Below are 21,237 nucleotides of genomic sequence, written 5' to 3'. Positions count from 1 at the left end.
TATAAGCTTTGACAGCACTTTTATATTTCAACAATGCGTAAGGTGAAGGATTGGATTTCCAGCTATAAAAGGATTTCATAGAGAAGGTTTTTATTTTTTTTAAATCTGGGAAACCATGATTTATTACAGGCTCCTTCCCTGACTTTTCTACATTTAAGGGGAGCTAATGACTTAGTAATCACCTCAAAATTAGATAAAAGTGATTTAGACATATCAGTAGAAGAGTCATGCTTTATGAAGTTAATAGAGGAGCTAAGCAGTGGTTCAACTCTTTCTCGTGTGACTTGTTTAAGATTTCTCCCAAGAGCACCCTGAATCACTCTACTCTTCAGTTTAATGGCCGCCTGGATAGTAAAATGCACAGACGCATGGTCAGACCATGGACAAGGTACTACAAGATGGTCCTTAGTTATGACATTAGAAGCCGAGATCCAATCAAGGGTGTGGCCAAGATTGTGAGTCCGTAAGCGATTCAGCTGCTCAAAGCCGAGAGTTACCAAGGTGGATTCCAGTTCTGCGGCAGCCAGATCCTCCTTATGCCCCAACCAGAAGTTAAAATCCACTAAAAGTAGAAAACACAAATTAGGTTTAAAATGGGCAACAAATAATTAGAACCTGCTAGCGGAAAATCATCCACAAGGGAAGCGGGTCTATAAATAAGAATAAAATTCAATGTGGATTCTGCATTAAGTCTGATTTTGACATGGAGATGCTCTATGCCATTCATAATCGACCCTCTTGTTTCCCAAATATTTAGAGAGGATTTATAAATCAGGGCAACCCCCCAGCCTTCCTCTCTATCTCGTCTCAGCATACTATATCCAACTGGGACAGCCAAGTTAAGTGAAGGGCCGGCTGCGCTATGGCCCAGGTCCCGGTTATTGCACAAATGTACTAGCACTAGAGCAGCTACCAGTACTTTTAGCCCACTGGCCATCCACAATGGTATCCAGGAAAATATGTACGCCAACCAACCTTCATCCTCCCCTCCTGGGCTCGTTCTGTCTTCCATCTTGTTATGGAGGTCTGATAATTTCATGATTGCTTCTGGGAGGGTTCCATTATTTCTATCGCACATATGTGCACCAGACAGGCCAATCTTTGTGCACATGCCTCCTTCCATGGCTGTGAGGAGATCCAAAACATCTATTTTGGGGAGTCATAAAGGAATATGTCTCCTCCTGTCCCATGTGCGCTCAGAATAAGTACACCACCATCAGACCCTTTGGGCTATTACAACAAGACATACCGCCCTCCGGACCATGGCAACATCTGTCAACCGATTTTATTGTGGCCCTTCCTCCTTCACAAGGTTTCACCACTATAATGGTGACAGTGGACTCCTTTAGTAAACTCGCCCATTTCTCTCCCTTGAAAGGATTACCCACTGCCTCTCCGACAGCTTTGGTGTTCCTGAGGGACGTTGTACGGCTGCATGGCATACCTCTCACCATAGTCTCAGACCCCAATTCACGTCCACATTTTGGGCCGCTTTCTGCAAACAACTCCAGATCCATAGAGCCTTGTCATTGGGGTAGCACCCACAAAGCAATGGTCAAACAGAGCCGCTCAATGCCACCTTAGAGCAGTATCTGAGATGCTTCTGTAATCAGGAGCAAGACAATTGGTTGGGTCTCATTCGCTTAGCTGAATTCACATAGAATAACACGCACCACACAGCCATCAGAATGAGCCCTTTTTTTTGCACCTACCAGGTGAATTCCACGTTGCATGCAGAAAGTTGTCATAGAAAATCTACCACTGCAAATATACCAACTGGGGAATTTTATCGAGCACGCCATAACTGTAGTAATGAACAATCTTACAATATGGAATGCAAACTATTGGCGAAACGTTTCAGTATGAGAGGATATGATATTTCATCTACATTTAGATCACAAAAACAAGCAAATGATATATCAAGGGTAGATATGCTCTAGAGCACCAATAATAAGAAATCAAAGTTAAATCCGAGGAGAAATATTGATATTGTAACTAGATATACTCGAGATGCAAATGTGCTATACAAGATTGTGTCCAAGCATTGGGGAATACTACGTCTGGATCGAGACATTCTACCTTATCTTAATGAAAGACTGTCTTTTGTGTTTACTAAAGCACCCACCATCAAGAACAAGCTATGTCCCTCCCTGATACCTATTAAGCTGTTTAAGGGTACAGATTGGTTAAACCCTGCTAAAAGCTTTTTCAAATGTGGAACCTGTAGCACCTGTAAATTTGCACATGGAGATATTCAGGTATTTGTTAGCCATCATGGCATTAGAATGGTCATTGATGAATGTATTAATTGTCACACTAAATATGTAGTATACGCAATACGATGTGTGTGCAAAATGTTATATGTTGGTAGCACAATTAGAGAACTTCGGTTCAGAATACAGGAACACATTACCACTTTGAATAAACATGACCGACTACTTTCACTAACGATCCACTGGCAGAAGTATCATCAAATGTACAATGTCAAAGACATGAGATTTATTGGTCTCAAAAAGGTTCAGTTGGGTACCATGGGAGGTGACCTGGACCTCAAACTTAGACAAATTGAAGCAAAATATATTTGTAATTTACGATGCATTCAATCCGGGTTAAATTCCGATCACGAGATGCATGTATTTCTTTGAAGAATAAGAACTATTTTGAGGGTTGAACTGAAGTTCGTATAACATATTAACACATGGGTGATGTGGTGTTTACCTAGGAGCATTTAATTGTACCTTTGTCATTGTTATTCATATACAACAAAACCCTTTTATGGGTTATTGTATTTTTGTAATTAGCGGGTGTTAAAATCCACTATAACACCCCCTTTGGAATCAATATTTATTAGACCCTTTGACACTAATTTAACATATTGCCCCTTTCTTATTTCCCAATTTATTCTATTTCCTTTGCTCATACTCTTTGTCATCCGTAGCGGTACAATATGATTTTTTTGTGAAGGTTTAAATCCATATATCATGTATAATTGCATTTTCTCAAGCATCAATGTCCTAAATCATGCATGGGTTATATAGCATGATTTAAGCACCTGTCCGAGCATCGTCCTGGATGCTACAGCGTATGCGCGTGACGTCAGACGCTCTGTGTAATGTCACACGCTTTGTTTACATGATTTAAATATTTGCAAAATGGCGCCATGTTTAAACCCGGAACTTAAACGCGGGATCCAACCCTTTTACATACCCGTTTATAATCAGTTGAGAATGCATACCTAAATTTATTAATAGCAATTGACGGGACTTCAGTGCTTAGCCTACTTATTTGAACCATTATATTCAACAGGTATTTGTACCTTATATATGGGCTAATCACGCTAATATTCGCAAGTGTTCACATGGCGATGGTACATTAATGAAAGCTAGGTAAGACGATCTCCAATTACTGTACTTTGTTACCTTAACAATAATTAATCTTCCATATTTTCCTCATTTATGAATCATATATATTATATGTTTAAATTCTCATTTTCAGCACAATTTAAGGGATAACGGCATCCATGCCATCAGAGATTCTAGATCGTAATCTCCAGATACTGAATGTTGAACGTCCCGCTTGGGAAACTAATTCAGCAGTATAATTATTTTCTGGTGAGCCACATCCCTCCTTTGAGGCCATTTTTGGGGTTTGGCACTTACTTGGTTTCCACTTCTATTCGAGTTCTTTTTTTAGCTCACCATTGGAGGGTCTGTAACTAATATCTGTGCTACAGGCACCATGAGTATTTCTTCACTCAATTATTCTTATATTTTCCACTAATACATTCTCACCTCATTACATATCAGCTGGGATCACCAGGGTTTATGAACGGGTTCTGTGGTAACACCCGTCACCCATTTGTTCTACAATCACCATTTTGGTGTAAAGGCTATTGAGTGCAACAACTAGGTCTGCCTATGCATGTGCTTTAATATAAGGCATTCTTTGGAATATTGGATGTAATTTGCATATGTACTGATGACTGTTTAATGTATCCATTTTCCCCTTTACCTCTTCTTCTGCTACATATATGAACAACCGACTTGGTATGTAATTTCTAAAAATGTATTGTTTTTGTAATAATGTCCATAATAAAGTTGTACTTTTCTGGTTTATGAACATATTTCACTCAAATTACAATGTTATTTTCCTACATATTTTTTGAATGTTGCTATATTACAGCCTTGAGAAAGACCGTTTGGTCGAAACACGTGTTGGCTGTAGGATTTATTGGACTCCTTTAATAAACTACAAACTATACATTCAGCAACTACTGTTATGGAAATCTTGGATCTGATATATTGATAATCCTAATTTTACTGTACTTAATTTTTGGATCCATTGTTACAATCACAGATTTAGAACGCTAGCACAACACCAAAAAGGATACTCAGATGTACAAAAAAAAGGATACAAGTTGAGTTCCCGGAGGGCTTCTCACAATCGGCTATTCCGGGTGACTTCTAAGGAGATGAGTTTGATGATTGAAAACCTTCCAACCAATGCCACTCTCAGACTATTGATAAACAAAAAACAGCCTGAGAGAGTAATTAGTGGAAAGGGCCAGATATGGGATGGATACCACCAGTCTGCTGGATAAAGAATAATGAGTTTTAGTCACTAGTCAAATGATCTAATTACTATGTATGGGTTAGATTAAGGATACACTAACCTGTAGTTTGTGTGGACTGAAGACTGAGTTCCAGGAATACAAATCCGAAAATAAAAACCAACGAAGGGAAAAAGGGAAGTTAGTAAGGTAACTAACCCGAACGGAACGAAGGCCGCACTAGTGACAGGTTGGTGCACACCGGATGGCGTCCATAAAGTTCAGTGCACTATCCTTGTAGAATGTAGTTGGATGGAGGTCTGGATGGAAAAGGTATTCCTAGAACAGGAAGGTCCAGGATAGGCTGGGACTGGCAGAGCCCTTTAGAGGTTTGAGATGGATCCGAAATCCAGATGTGGAGAATAGAATAACCAGCTGAAGATAGCGGTATGAACCGCAGGGTGTTGCTGAGAGGAGCCAGAGGACCGTGGCGTCAGGATAGCTGGAGTTCTAGCCGAGACTTGCAACGCGGGTCCGGCTGATAGCAAAGAAAAAGCAGTCTTGAAAACTGCCGTGTATAACAGGGCGGATCCGGCTGGCAGTAAGGAAAGAGCAGTTCAGGAAACTGCCAACAATAGCAGCGCAGGTCCGGCTGGTAGCAAAAGGAAAAAGCAATTTGGAAACTGCTTAGAAGCAAGGTAGAAACCGAGCTCCGGAACGAAGATCAAAGAACAACGATCAGACGCGCCGATTAGTGGGAGGCTTCCGTTTAAATACGAGTCAGCTGATGAGAATGCGTGAGTAGCGCAATGACGTCCAGTCATGTGATACTCGCGCATACCTGTGGAATGCAACTGGTATTGGTAAATGGTATGCACGGTATGCTTGATAAGGAATGTCCGCCCGTTCGCAAAAGGCAGAAGATAAGGAAGTCTGACAATGAATTAGCGGGAATGAAGGCGTTTGCCAGGAATCTTCCCCCAGAGTCGCCACCGAGTATAAAATGGTCTGGCTGATCTCTGGGCTGTACGTGTAGGGTGCTGAGCACGAGCATGGGAGGACCTGGCAGGCATGACAGTGCCACCCCCCAAAGGGCGCGCCACCCCCCTGGAATCATGGAACCGGCGCAGAAGAGCGGGAGCATGGATGTTAGCGAGTGGTTCCCAGGAGCGGTCCTCTGGACCGTAACCCTTCCAATCAATGAGGTAATGTGGAACCCCTGCACGCATTCTCATGTCTAGTATCGCCTGTACTTCGTACTCCTCGGAACCTTTCACAGAAAGAGCCACAGGCCGAACAGGTAGCCGAGTTCCGGCTATGAATGGTTTCACTAAGGAGACGTGAAACACTGGATGTACTCTCCAATGCGAGGGTAGATTCAAACGTACAGCCACTGGATTCAACACCTTGGCGATCTTGTACGGTCCCACAAAGCGTGGTAGCAGTTTTCTTTTTCCCGGCATTCTCAGGTTCTTGGTGGACAACCACACCGACATACCCACTTTATAAAGAGGAGACAGACGTCTGTTTTTGTCAGCGTAATGTTTGGAACGAACCTGCGCTTTCTCCAGATTCTTTTTAATTGAAGAATGCAAGGATGACAATTCCTTCAATTTATCGTCAGCCCTAGGAACCAACCCGGAAAGCTCTAAGTCCACTGGAATGGACCTAGGATGCTGTCCGTATAAAGCGTAGAACGGAGAAGTTCCCGTTGAAGAATGTACCGAATGATTGTATGCAAACTCGGCTGCGGGCAGTACCTCCAGCCAGGTAGATTGGTAGTGTAAAGCCAAACACCGTAGGTATTGTTCCATTGTACCGTTGACCCGTTCCGTCTGGCCGTCTGTCTGAGGGTGGTAGGAACTAGACATGCGTTCATCCATCAGGAGGGCTGTTGACAATGCCCTCCAGAAACGAGACGCAAACTGTGACCCCCTGTCGGTGACGACCACAGAGGGTAAATCAAAAAACCGGAATACATGTTTCAAAAACAGATCAGCTAGAATAGCCGCTGTAGGAACACCCTGACAAGGCAGAAACAGTGCCATTTTCGTGAAATAGTCCACCACGACCCACACCGTGTCGAATCCTTGGATAGGAGGTAATTCGACCACGAAATCCATGGATACCATAAACCAGGGTTTATGGGGTACAGGCAAGGGATGCAAAAGCCCCATTGGTTTCTGAATCGATCCCTTACTTTGAATGCATATAGAGCAGGAGGTGACGTAGTCTATCACGTTCTTGGACATGCTCGGCCACCAGGCCCACCTCTGGATTAATTCCAATGTTATCTTCTGACCTGGAAGGGCCGCAACCAACGAGTCATGACCCCAGTTTAATGCCTTGGCACGGGTGTTTTCTGTGGGTAGATATAAGAGGCCATTGTAGTATGGGAGACCGCCACGGATGTCGAGGTTCAGGCGTAGTACCTCTCGGGGATTTTGAGAAACCCAATCTGCGATCTCTTGTTTCAAAGACGGTTGAACAGAGCAGCTACAAATCACCTTCTCAGCCAATAAGGTCGGCTTGCTTGAGTCTTCGGTAACAAACGTATGGAGCCGGGACAGGGCGTCGGCTTTGGTGTGTTCTCTGGCAGGGCGATATGTGATCCGGAAATCAAACTGGGCAAAACATGAATGCCATCGAGCCTGCCGTGCGGTCAGACACTTCATCGTCTTTATGGCTTGGAGGTTCCTGTGGTCTGAATAAACACACACCGGATATTTAGCCCCGAGAAGATGATGCCGCCATGTCAGGAAGGCATCTTTAATGGCCAAAAGTTCCTTCTCTGTGACTGTATAGTTCCTTTCATAAGGAGCCAGTTTGCGGAAGAAGAAGGCCACAGGATGTTCTGCTCCGGTGGATTTGCACACCTGGGAAAGGATAGCGCCAATGGCCATGTTGGAGGCATCTGCCTCCACTATAAAAGGCAAACTAGGGTCAGGGTGCTGCAGAACCGGGGCGGTGGTGAAGGTTTCTTTCAGCAGATCAAAAGCCTTTTGGGCCTCTGTCGTCCAGCGGAACGCAACCTTAGAACTTGTTAGTGCAGTGAGAGGTGCTACTGTCTTAGAGAAGGCGTGTATAAACCGCCTATAAAAGTTCGCAAAACCAAGAAATGATTGCAAGGATTTGACGGAGACGCGTACAGGCCAGTCCAGGATGGCTTTGACTTTAGATTGACTCATTCTAACTCCCCGACTGGTGATATCATAACCCAGGAACTCAACGTCGGAAGTGTGAAAAACGCATTTTTCTGCTTTTACAAACAGGTGGTTTTCTCTCAGTCTCTGGAGAACCTTGGTGACATGTGTGACGTGATCCTGGAGGGAGGTTGAATATATCAGTATGTCGTCGAGATAGACGACTACAAACTGATCGATGTAATCAATAAAAATGTAATTCATGAAATACTGGAAAGTTGCGGGCGCGTTGCACAGGCCAAACGGCATAACAAGGTATTCGAAGAGACCGTACCGGGTCTTAAAGGTGGTCACCTTGTCGAATACGCACGAGATTGTACGACCCCCGCAAATCCAACTTGGTAAAGATGACAGAAGCACCCAATTGGTCCAAAAGGACGTTGATCAGGGGCAATGGCTACTGGTTCTTTATTGTTATGGCATTAAGGGCCCTATAATCAATGCAAGGCCTGAGGTCCCCCTCCTTCTTTGGGACGAAGAACAAAGGAGAGGCCGCTGGAGATTGAGAAGGACGAATAAACCCATTGGTGAGGGCCTTGTTGATGTAGTCTTTCAGGACTGCATCTTCCCTTGGAGTGAGAGAGTACACACGTCCCGTTGGTATCTTGGCACCGGCCACTAATTCGATAGGGCAGTCGTATTGCCTGTGTGGTGGCAATGCCTTTGCTTTACCCTTATCAAAACGTCGGAATACGCGTTGTATTCAGTAGGCACCAGGACTGTGTTAGAACGGAGTGCCCCAATACTAGGAGAACTGTCAAGGAAGGCCAGCACAGGCGTGGATACCACTTCCGACTCCAGAAAGCAGTTTTTATTGCAATAGGCTGATGGGTATTGGATGTGACCGGTTACCCAATCTACGTGAGGGTTGTGCAGTCTGAGCCATGATAAACCCAAAATCAGTGGGTACTGAGGCGCAGCAATCACGTCGAAAACCAGGTATTCAGTGTGGCCATCAGGCAGGGTTACCTTAATGGGGATAGTTTCTTCCGTTACTAAACCAGAAGACAAAGCTGATCCGTCAACGGTGTTGACGGATTCAGGTACTGTTTTGGTAACTGTGGGTATAGCCGATTGTGCAGCTAACGTGATGTCTATGTATTTATTGGAAGCACCGGAATCTAACATCGCCTTGGAAAAGACGGTGGTTCCGTTGAACTCCAAAGAGACTGCTACCTCTATGGAGGAGGCTACATATAATGCAGAGTCCTGTTTGGTGCTCGACAAAGGAACCCCTGCTATTGCCGAGCTTTGGCATTTCCCGTTTTTCTAAGCGGTTTCTTAGGGCAAGAAACCAATAGATGCTCAGCGGAACCGCAATGCATACATAGGTTGTTCTTGCGGCGATTCTCACGTTCAGCGGATGACAAGCGGCCACGTATAGCGCCAATCTGCATGGGTTCAGGTTCGCTAGGAATGGGTTGAGACGCATCAGAGCGACCAGAAGCTGACGTAAAGGGTTTCTTCTCCCCTTTCCTTGCGGATCGCCGTGCATCTATTTGGAGGACTAAATCCAAAAACTCTGAATAACCAGCAGGGATCACAGGAACCGTTGACACAGCGTCTTTTAGTTCTTCTGACAGTCCTTTGTAGAAAACAGCCATTTTCTTGTCTTCAGGCCCTTGGGTCTCTGCCGTCAATTGATTAAAGCGAGCGAGGTAGGCCAAGAGTGTCTGGTTACCCTGTTGTAAGCTTAGTAGCTCCAGATCCGTAGCCTGGTTAGCGTAGCGCATATCGAATACCTTACTCATGGCAGAAAATAGGGCGTCACAATCATATAGTAAGGGGCTGTTTGACTCTAATAGCGGATTGGCCCAAGCTGCAGCAGAACCGCCTAAATGGGACAGCACAAAAGCCGCTTTAGTGGTCAGGTCCGGATAGGAGCTGGGCCTACAGAGAAAGTGCAGGCGACATTGGTTTACGAAAGTACGATAGCATTTAGGGTCCCCCAAAAACCTCTCGGGTGGGGCCAAGGGGAACTGGGTAGGCATCAGGACCTGTAACTCCCTGGAGGGAGGAGGAAAACCCGAGCCGGAAGCCACTGGTTCCCCACCCGTCGCTCCTTGTGGTGCCGCTCGTATAGCATCCTGCATTACGTCCATGCGGTGACGGAGGGTATCCTGAGCGGATATCATCTCGTGCCTCAGATCAGCTATGAGCTGCGTGAGGACGTGTAAGGGATTGGTACCTTCCATCTTTGGCTTCTGATTCTGTTACAATCACAGATTTAGAACGCTAGCACAACACCAAAAAGGATACTCAGATGTGCAAAAAAAGGATATAAGTTGAGTTCCCGGAGGGCTTCTCACAATCGGCTATTCCGGGTGACTTCTAAGGAGATGAGTTTGATGATTGAAAACCTTCCAACCAATGCCACTCTCAGACTATTGATAAACAAAAATCAGCCTGAGAGAGTAATTAGTGGAAAGGGCCAGATATGGGATGGGTACCACCAGTCTGCTGGATAAAGAATAATGAGTTTTAGTCACTAGTCAAATGATCTAATTACTATGTATGGGTCAGATTAAGGATACACTAACCTGTAGTTTGTGTGGACTGAAGACTGAGTTCCAGGAATACAAATCCGAAAATAAAAACCAACAAAGGGAAAAAGGGAAGTTAGTAAGGTAACTAACACGAACGGAACGAGGGCCGCACTAGTGACGGGTTGGTGCACACCGGATAGCGTCCATAAAGTTCAGTGCACTATCCTTGTAGAATGTAGTTGGATGGAGGTCTGGATGGAAAAGGTATTCCTAGAACAGGAAGGTCCAGGATAGGCTGGGACTGGCAGAGCCCTTTAGAGGTTTGAGATGGATCCGAAATCCAGATGTGGAGAATAGAATAACCAGCTGAAGATAAGGGTATGAACCGCAGGGTGTTGCTGCGAGGAGCCAGAGGACCGTGGCGTCAGGATAGCTGGAGTTCTAGCCGAGACTTGCAACGTGGGTCCGGCTGATAGCAAAGAAAAAGCAGTCTGGAAAACTGCCGCGTATAACAGGGCGGATCCGGCTGGCAGTAAGGAAAGAGCAGTTCAGGAAACTGCCAACAATAGCAGCGCGGGTCCGGCTGGTAGCAAAAGGAAAAAGCAATTTGGAAACTGCTTAGAAGCAAGGTAGAAACCGAGCTCCGGAACGAAGATCAAAGAACAACGATCAGAAGCGCCGAATAGCGGGAGGCTTCCGTTTAAATACGAGTCAGCTGATGAGAATGCGTGAGTAGCGCGATGACGTCCAGTCATGTGATACTCGCGCATACCTGTGGAATGCAACTGGTATTGGTAAATGGTATGCGGGGTATGTTTGATAAGGAATGTCCTTCCGTTCGCAAAAGGCAGAAGATAAGGAAGTCTGACAATGAATTAGCGGGAATGAAGGCGTTTGCCAGGAATCTTCCCCCAGAGTCGCCACCGAGTATAAAATGGTCTGGCTGATCTCTGGGCTGCACGTGTAGGGTGCTGAGCACGAGCATGGGTGGACCTGGCAGGCATGACATCTATGCGCAACTCTATAACAATACCTTTTTTATGTTTAGCTTATAGGGGGTACAGGGGAGTCCCCCTTTTTTGTTGTTTTTGCTGCATCTGATCACCCATTAACTATTGGGGACCAAGCGCACCATCACCTGAGTTATCTCACCCATTTTCACTATTATTATGTTTTGCTCATACCTCACCATATTGCTTTGGCAATACACACTACAGTCATCTAGTGACGCCACATCGCTTAAGTAGCACCTGGTGGAGTGGCACCAACCAATCTGGACACTAGGAACATGACCTTGCACTACCAGTATAAGCCGGCGTTCCATTACTGCTCCATGCGCCACTCCCCCAGCCACCATGTTTTCTCTTCCACTTCTTCAGTCTCCCCCAATTTCAACCAATCGTCCCTCCGACCCTGCAATTTGTTCCCACCACCATTCATTGCCCTTCGCTACCTACTGCTGCTGCATCCCATGCTGCTCCAGCGGGCCCTCCTGTCCACTGACCAGCTGCCATGGAAACAGAAAAGGAGCAATGCCCATTATCTGTTTAACAGGTTGTATTTCTGATTGTAGTTTTTTTAATAGGAGGTCGGAACGCGTAAGGCACAATAAGTCGCTTTCCCATAATATAACAAATGGAATATTAACAGCAAGGACTTTGTCCGTGGATGCTAATACTCTCAAACACCTCAGTCTGTGGCATGCTTCTGTGGTACGGGCTCGGGCTGGCATACCGTTACTACTGCCCCAGACTTTTGTGGTAAATGCTACGTTAGTACTTTGGGATATTACCTGTTTTATTTTAGCCAATTCAGTGGCAGAGGGCAATAATGACTACTATAAGTCTTCTGTCCCAATGTTCCCATGACTGCCATCTCTTTTATGATTTAGAACAGAACGTTCGCCCCTCATTGAGGTGACTGTTCTAATGGCAATAATGCCCCCTCGTTCGGCCATTTCATGGTGGCAACAACTCTTGGAATATGGCATTGCTTAACTGTTGGTGTTAATTTGTGACGTAGGGGTGAGAAGGTACAACTCAAACTGTGTCTTTCCACTAGGAGGCCTGTTCAAGGAAAACTAGGCCCAGTGAAACCTTAAAAACGCATAGAGAATATCTGCAAATGATACTGTTTAAGATGACCAAAATATTGAATTGTACGTTAACAAATTACAAAATTAACTAAAATGTTGTTATTGCTCCAGAGATTGTTCCAGAGTGTGCTGTGCATGGGTCGATCAGTTGATCATTTCGTACCGTTTTCTTCAAACAAGCAGTTAATTTTAATGAGAAGTCATTTTTTAATGTGGCGTTCACGGGTGTGACCAAAGTGGGACAGCAGAGAACATAGAATGAAAGAGAAGTAGTATTTGTTTTGCTCTTTCTAGGCAGAGCAGTGATATCCTTTAAGATGCAGACACCAGCGTCACCAACATACTTGTTTATTATAGGCTTATACACTGAGGGAGGGGTCATTATCCTCAGATAATGACCTACCACTAAGTTATGGCCCAAGACAAAAACCAGTGCAATAAGTTGGGGAAGGGTCACTATCCCAAGCGATAATTACCCCTCCATTGGTCTATAAGGCTATTAGCACATAATGGTAGCAGCAGTACATGTTTTGGAGTGAATACAAATGTTACTTTAATAGTGAGTACAGTAAATGGATATGGCAAGTTAGTAAATTAAATGTGGTTTATTGTTTGTAATAGTTTAATAACAACGTTCTTCTTTATTAGTTAAACATTTTATTGGAAAACTTTCTTGAACAGAAAACCTAATTAACACAAGCATACATTTGGAGTCATGTAAAAGTAAACTGTTTCTCTATAAGAAAGTGAAAGTGTTTTCCCATGTTTTAGCTTTCTCTTTTGTGTGTTAAATAGCATGTTGCAGCAAAAAAGGACCCCCCCTCAGTGAAAATGTCTCGTTGAACAATATCTTCCCTGAGAATTGCATGTAGTTTTCCTGTCTGCTTTTGAAGACAGATTGTTCAGAATTAAGTCAATACAATAGTTATTGACTGCACTCTAAACCTTCTGATTGGCTGAGCTGGGGTCAATAACCACCTACATGTGCTAATTATATATAATAAACATGTCGCAGTATGTAAATAATCTCGATCTTGCTTATCCCTTGATTGCCCTTCCTCTCAGGTCCCTCCTGTTTGTTTTCCCTCCCCATTCAGCCCAGAACTTCGTAGCCACCCTCAGACCTACTATGGGAGCTGATTACGGACAGGCAAGTATTTTCAATCATTTGCATACTTTAATGTTTAATCAGTATTAATACTCTAACAAACACCATCAAACCCCTATTTCAGTTGCCCAAAGGAACGCGTACACGCTAATATCAAGTTTGAATGACTAAATATGTCACTGGACATTTTTTTTAGTTTCTGCAGAAAGTGGGGCATTACATTTCCCACACATTTACTCCTTTTCTTAGAAACATAAATGAAGTACAATGAATTCCCTGGATGAAAAGAACATTGTCCCCAGCGTGGAATTAAATCAAAAATGAACCCGGGAAAGGGGTTTGAGTTACAGGAAGCAAACAATGTCGCCTTTCTATCTATTGCAATATTATCTTCCATGCCTTGTAACAATTATACAATAGGTGCAGACAAACAGAAACACGTTTCAACAATACAATGTCAGTTTTCTAGAGCCCTACTATGTGTGAATGCTTTCGGGAATCCTATTGCATTTTACATGTGCATCTTGTGATCCAAATGGAAGAGCAGTGAGGGAAGAGAAAACGTTTTAGCAAACATTTTAAAGGGCAGTTTTTCCCAAAAGCATCCATTTTACGTGTTAGGAGTCCAGGCCTGAACAAATAAGCGTTGAATAGATATGATTTCTGTATGTGTTGTTAAATCAATATACTTGATAAACTTATCAAGTTAATTTAGCATACTATTGTTTTTTAAATCAACTATAAAGCAAACATTAATTATTTCAATCAATTTTCTTAGAATTTTAGGGCAGTGCCTCAACTTGTTAACAATGATACAAGATACAGAAGATATTTCCAGCCTTTTATTCATATAGCTGGTGTATAAAGAAAACATTTGCATAACACTGTAGTTATGGATAAGTTGGACTCCCTATAGGTAGATCACTATGTGCGATGTTCCTAGCTTTGCATTTGCTATAGGAAACTGTTTCGAGAAGGTTTGTCTAGGGGGGGCCAATATAGGTGGACTGGCCTGCAGGGAAATCCGTAGATTTCCCAGTGGGCCTCTATGCCATCTGCCCCTTTTGTGTTGGTACCCTGGTTTTGTGCTTCTCTTACCCTCTCTTTCAAGCACCGCACCCCCTTCCTTCTAATCTATTAATCTTCATCCCCCATATACCTTTGGAGCAAAGTGTTTGTTCTAAAGCTTACAGTACGTTATTCCTCACTCTCAGTAAATGTTACAAGTCAGGTTTTTTTGATATGTGTAACTCCATTTTAATCTCTATAGATTTAGAATGTACTATTTGGACCCAATTTTCCAAATCTTCTTGTGTGGAGAAGGCTGGGCACTCTTTATAGAGGGAATGGGCTTTCATGCTACATTTGCTTGCACAGTGCAATATGGGGCCCATTTGAAAAAAACACATTTACACTTTTTGTTCCAGATACAAACCTGGGGGCCAAAGTTATATTGGGGTGCCAAAACTTAAATTTCCCATTGAAACATTGTTCTCACTGACAGCAAAAACAACAGTGCCAAACTTGCATGAAAAGCTACCTTCTATGCCAACTCAAAGGGCCTCATCACGAGTTGGGCGGTAACGCCGGCGCTAGCCCTACCGCGAAACCCCCAGCGCTAATAGCGCCGGATCACGGGTTTGGCAGAACGGGTATTGCCCATTCCCCACTGAGCCCATTCGGGAATTCCCCATTCCACATTGGGCTCAATGGTGAATTTTCGTGCTCTTACCGCCGGCGGACTTCCTGCCGGCGGTAAGAGCGTGAAATTTCGGTGGATATCCCACCAGCTGAGAGCTGAGGGGAAATCTGCCAAACCAGTGATGTGGCGAACCCTTAAATGCGGCGGTAATTGTGCTACCACTGCATTTAAGGGTTACCGCCAAATTCGTGATGAGGCGGTGTGGTAAAGAAAATGTTCAGTGGTGTTAATGAATAAAAGTGAGTCAAAATTGGGTGAAAAGCTTAAGAAATATTTTGGGTCTGCAGAGAAGTCTGCTGATTCAACTGAGAGGACCCAGAACTGTGATTGGATAAAGCCAGGCAAATTGTGGTTGGCCAACATCTTGGATTCTGATGTTGAGAAAAACGTTTCGAAATGGGCACATATGGGGCACCACCTGACTCCAAAGAATTGAACGGAATGCCCCAGAGGAGTGTAATATGTCTTTTCAAAAAAGGAAACAGCTACATTTGACTGCAGGGTTTAAGACTCTGGAGGCTGTTCTGCCAGAGACGTAATTTCACCAAAATGCCAGGGGTTGCGGAAGTGACCGCACATAACCTTTGACTTCTGATGATATGACTAGAAGGGATGTCATTTGACCCCATATGTGGCTGCGGGGAGCGCATTTCACCAAGACGTGCTGTTAAAGGACAATCTCAGTGAAATGACCAAACAAAAAAGCATGTCCATTGCCATTCATTTTAACCCGCTGATGCTATGCTTAAAAAAAAATAAAAAATTACACGTCAGAAATGAATCCAGCGGGATTGGGGTTCTGAACACTCACACTTGACACTGGACTATCACATCCAGTGCAACGTTGCATATTTGGCCATTCCACCTCACAAGGAGCATCCCCTCCATTGCTATGCTCATCTTTCTAGAGCACCTATGAACACATCAATGGTTTAAGCTTCGATATTTTACAATTCTGACATTTAGAGTCACAGACATATTGTGATTTGTGCCTAATCCCTCCTGATGAACCACCTCAATGCAGTGGGGAAACACGTGTATGGGAATATTAGAGGAATATTTAGACACCCATTTTATATATTGAGTAATATTGAGGAATATATAGGAACCTACTTTCTGTATCAAGAGGCAACTCTGAGGAGCTATGAGGAACACCTACGAGCCTATTTTTTGAATTCACAGGATAACTCTGAGGAGCTATTTCTAAGGAAAGATACCTTCTAATTTGTATTAAATGGCAAATATGAAGCGCTACATGTACAACACGGCCATTAAATTTGAAATACTACAGCGCACCATAATTTGGAGTTTTCTGTTTTATTAAATATGCCACAACCTTACTTGAATAACTCTATCAAAAATAGTAAACTGGCACAGCGACTTGACTCCATGACTTATTGCTTCAGCTTCGGGAATGACCCTTTCAGAGATGCACTCAATTGTGCCAAACAAGCTTTGAAAATCTGGCCTTATGAGTCCACTTCCTGTGATTGCAAAGCTAGTGTGATCAACACAAGCGGGCTCATAATCGCCTCATGTGAGGTATGTAACTTTGGGCATTTTTGGGGAAAGTTTGGAAGGCATTACCTTCTCTCTCTGCTGGCCAAGGTTGGTCGGGGAGTGTATTGTTAGTTGTAAATAGCTTTGTAAAAGAAGAGCTAGAGCCCTTTTTGCTATAATAGACCGTAGAATTAACGGTGGCTCGGCTGTGACAAACTTATTGTTCATATTGGTAATGGACACAAAGTTGTATTGTCGTATTTTAGCATGATTGTTTTAGATTGATGAATTAAATGTTATAAGTGAATGAATTGATGAATTGTTTGAGTATGAATGAAGTATGGTTGTTGTGTGGTTTGTTGTGGTTTTAGATGGGAATGATGTATCTGACCGGTCGAACTATTAACTCATTGGATTGGCTGATGATTGTATTGTTACTGATATTTGTGATTGTTTTTTATAATAATGAGAACAGTCTTTTATAATGTTTTTCCTACCTGTTAATAAAAATGTTGAAACAATGAGAAAGTGTCTATTGGGTTGAATTGAATGCTTTTCACCTGATCACATGGCTAGTGAAAGACACTATTGTTTACAAGTGTTGAGTCATGGTGATATGGTGACTTTTTAGATAGGTAGACAATTCCTGAACTCACCACATAAAAACACCTGTACTATGACCTTTGATGTTGATATAAATATGTGTGTTCTATCCCGGCCAGATCATAGTACTTAGATATTCCTTTTACCCCTTGTTGCTCCTATTATTTGGCAAGGTTGAAGAAAACCATCTGAGGCAATTTCTTCTGTATCAGTTCAACAAATTAACCAGATCCATCTGAAAATACCTCAAGTGTCTTGCAGACTCGCCAACGCTTCAGCCTTCAAAAACAAATCTCTGGAACTTCTGAGGAAACAGGAATTCGCCACATTGTGCACTGCAGGAACATAATCCGTTTTGAAGTTAATGTCCAGTCCGTCCAGTCAAACATTCACAAGCTTCTTCTATCATCTAGGCTACATTTGTGCTGCCTGATTTGTTCATGTTTTGTTCTTCTGGCACAATGTTTTTTTTTTCTACAACACAGAACCATATTTTGAGTTCCTTACTAAACTCTTCATTGCAGAGGACTAAAAAAAAGCTTTAAATTATTGCTATGCAACCTTTTCTCCTCCTCAGACCACTTTCCTCTCATTTTATTTGTTCCATTTCCATGTGCTGTACTGTGTCACAAATGGTTAACCCCCAGGTTCCCGAAAGATGGTACAAGGATTTTTATTCTTAAACATTGTAAAAATGACTGTTTTTATTTTGGTCAAGGTGCGGGTGGGGTAATCTAATGGGGGAGGAGGGGGTAATCTAATGTTCTTCTCCTTACTCAACCAGCAGTGGCCGCCTTCCACCCTAACCCAGTTATCCCTGAACCCCAGGTTTTCCAGCAAGGCGAAAGTTAACACCTACTATATAAGGCTACCTAGAGGTAAGGGCCTAAAGGCATAAAGACGTATTTATCTGGTTGTCATGGCCCAACACGGCGGTACTTACCGTGGCTGCAGTGTCCTTCATGTTCGCACAACAGGCTTATTTGCGGTGACGAGGCTCCCATTCCAAGATGACACCCGGACTTTCAGGGTGCTTTCTTCTAGTTCTGGTGCCCATTTCCTGTTCTGAGTTTGCTCCCTTTCACGCCTTCAGACACTATAATGAGTCACTTGTAGGGGAGCTGCTTTGTGCCTTAATGTGTTGTTGCTGCCATTCTGCATTGCTTTTTGTCCTGCCTTGCTAGTTCCTGGTCTTCTGATTCCCTCCTCCTTCAGTTTCCCGATAACTCTCAGTTTCTCCTCTTGGTTCCTGTACTACTTCAGTAGTCTCTACTCTTTGTTGGACTGGATCCCTCGAGCTGGCCATCTACTTGATCGGTTTCCTGTGAACCTGCACCTTTCACAGAACCTGCTACTACAGGGTTTCTCCCTTTGTTTTTTTCTCTGATTCAGGTTCCTGTCTCTGGGGTCACCTGTCTGCATATCAGACAGCGTGGCTTCCTCAGACGGACGACCAAGCTTCGCCACGACAAAGCACCAGTCAACCTGGGTATGTCCCACAATTGACACTGGCTCTCTCCAGGGATTTCCTAGGGATGCCCTTACCTAACACTCTCAACATTTCTTAACAGGAAATGCTGTCTATGCTGCCAATGTCAGATACTCTAGTTCGCCCTCTTCCTCAGTCGCTCCCTCTCTCCCTATTACTACTCACTCTATTTCTCTCTCTCTTTCTCTCTCTCTCTCTCTCTCTCTCTCTCTCTCTCTCTCTCTCTCTCTCTCTCTGTCTCCCCTCTCTGGTTTTCTTCTCACTCTCTTCTGTCCCTCCAATGTTCACAAACTCTCTCCACTCCTTTCCACACTCCTCTCCTTTTACTCTCTATTCACCACTATACTGTCCTCTACCCTCTCTGCTCCCTCTCCATTTTTCTCTCCCTGCCCCTTTCTACTCTGCTCTCCTCTCCCCTCTCCACTCCTTTGCTCTCCTCTCTCCTCTCATACACTCCTTTAATTTTCTCATCACTCTTCCTGCTTTCACCCAATCAACCTTCTTCTCTATACCTATCCCCTTTCACACGTTCCCAAAAATGTACGCATTCACAGTCTCACTTTACTTCCCCAATTAGGTATCTCTCTCACTACAAACACCTCTCCTGCAAAAAAATCCAGCATATTTCCGGAACTCTTTGCTCCACCATCCTTCCTCGTCTCCTTTCTGGTACACTCGTTCGCTCGCTCACTCCCTTTCTTTCCTCTCCTTGATCTTACTACTCCCTCAATTATACCCTTGTTCACTCTCTCCCCTTCTCCTGTCCTGTCTTACTTCCTCCATTGTCTTCCCACTCTCTTTTTTCTGTCCCTCTGATAGTCACACTCTCTCACATTCCCGCTGGTCTTTTTTCCTCACCCTTCTCCTTTTCTCTCTCTTCACCCCTCCACTGTCCACTCCCCTCTCTACTCTCCTTTCGTCTCTCTACTCCCCTCTCTACTCTACTCTCCTCCCCTCCCTCCACTCTGATCTCCTCTCACCTCTCCACTCTACTCTTCTCTCCCCTCTCCTCTCTTCTCTCTACTCTACTCTAATTCACTTAGTCACACATCTTGCTCTCACTCAATAAACCTTCTAGTTAGTAAGTCAAATATGGAAAAACCTATCACCAGCAAACCAGTATCAAGGAGCTAAAACAAAAACGCAACAACACATTAAATAAATGCAAAAAGAAATTACACAACCATATGAACAAAGTACTAAAAACATATAAAACAGTGCTGCAACATCACAATTTGTGCTTGCTTCTAAATTAAAACGTAGTGGACATCAGTAGCAAGGAAATGCTGTTTAATCCTGTATTTTTGTTTTAAACTTGCTTTTATTGATTTTGCAGACTTATACATAAGGAAAAAAAGAAAAAAGGGCACTTATGAACCTTCCGATCTCCTCCTCCTGCACCCCCACCCCTGTAACCCAGGCCTGGTCTTTTTCCGTATTCGACAGTATGGTTTTTAGCCCCTTGAGGAACGTACAGTCCTCTACATTATGTCCAGGAGTTTCACATTTTGAGGGCACCATTGTTGCATGTAATCACTTTGAAGATAGTCAATGATCATTCCCTAATCTTGACAGAATGTATCCCTTATCCCCTGTAGTCCATAGGTCACCCCTTCCTTTGTTAATTATCCCCAAGCCAGATTTTATGTAGCCATTCAATATTTGTAGGGGTTGTTTTCTGCTTCCATTTTCTCACATGTACCAACCAGGCCGCTGTTAGGAGGACCATAAAGGCTTTACGCTGTGCTTTCATCAGGAGTTACAATTCTGGATCTCTTAGGCCACATAACCATTCCCTCAGGGAGTACGATGGGGGTCCATTAATCATTTTTTTGTATATGGCCACTCACTTCCCCCCAGAACGGTTTCAGCACGGGACAGTCCCACCACACATGACTCCAGTCCCCTTTGCCTGAGCATCCCCTCTAACATTCCTCGCTATTCACGGATACATTGCATGCATTCTTTCAGGAGTGTAGTGCCATTGCACCATGACCTTGCACCAGGCCCCTCTGAGTTGTATGGATCTAGTGAGCTTAGGTATATTATCCCAGAGGTTTTCTCAAAAACCATGCAATGTCTCTTCTCCCACGGACTTGTCCCATCATTGCATATAAGGCCACATATGGTCCCCCTCCACTTGTAGGATAGCGTACAACTGAGATATTTGTTTCTTCGCCCGTGTATGTGTTCAAATTCATTTCTCAAATCGTGTGAGATCCCTATGTGCTTCCATTCTGACTTCTGGTTGTTTCAACCAAAGCCTCAGCTGATTATTTTCCATCCTATCTCGTTCCTCAGGGCAAGCGGCTTTTTGTATTTTATTTGTATTTTATTAATTTTATATAGTGCTTTAATCCAAAGTGTTTTACAAGAGGAACAAGAAAAATACAACCAGCATTAAATAACAATTGAATCACAACCAGAAAACAGTACCAGGAACAATTTACAATATTGCTAAGGTGAGGCGAGAGTAGGGGGGGACCAAGGTGTGAGAGGGAG

The sequence above is a fragment of the Ambystoma mexicanum genome, chromosome 6q, assembly GCF_040938575.1.
Source record: "Ambystoma mexicanum isolate Mex_15411 chromosome 6q, UKY_AmexF1_1, whole genome shotgun sequence".
NCBI classification, from domain to species: domain Eukaryota; kingdom Metazoa; phylum Chordata; class Amphibia; order Caudata; family Ambystomatidae; genus Ambystoma; species Ambystoma mexicanum.
Note: the sequence above shows the minus strand (reverse complement) of the source record.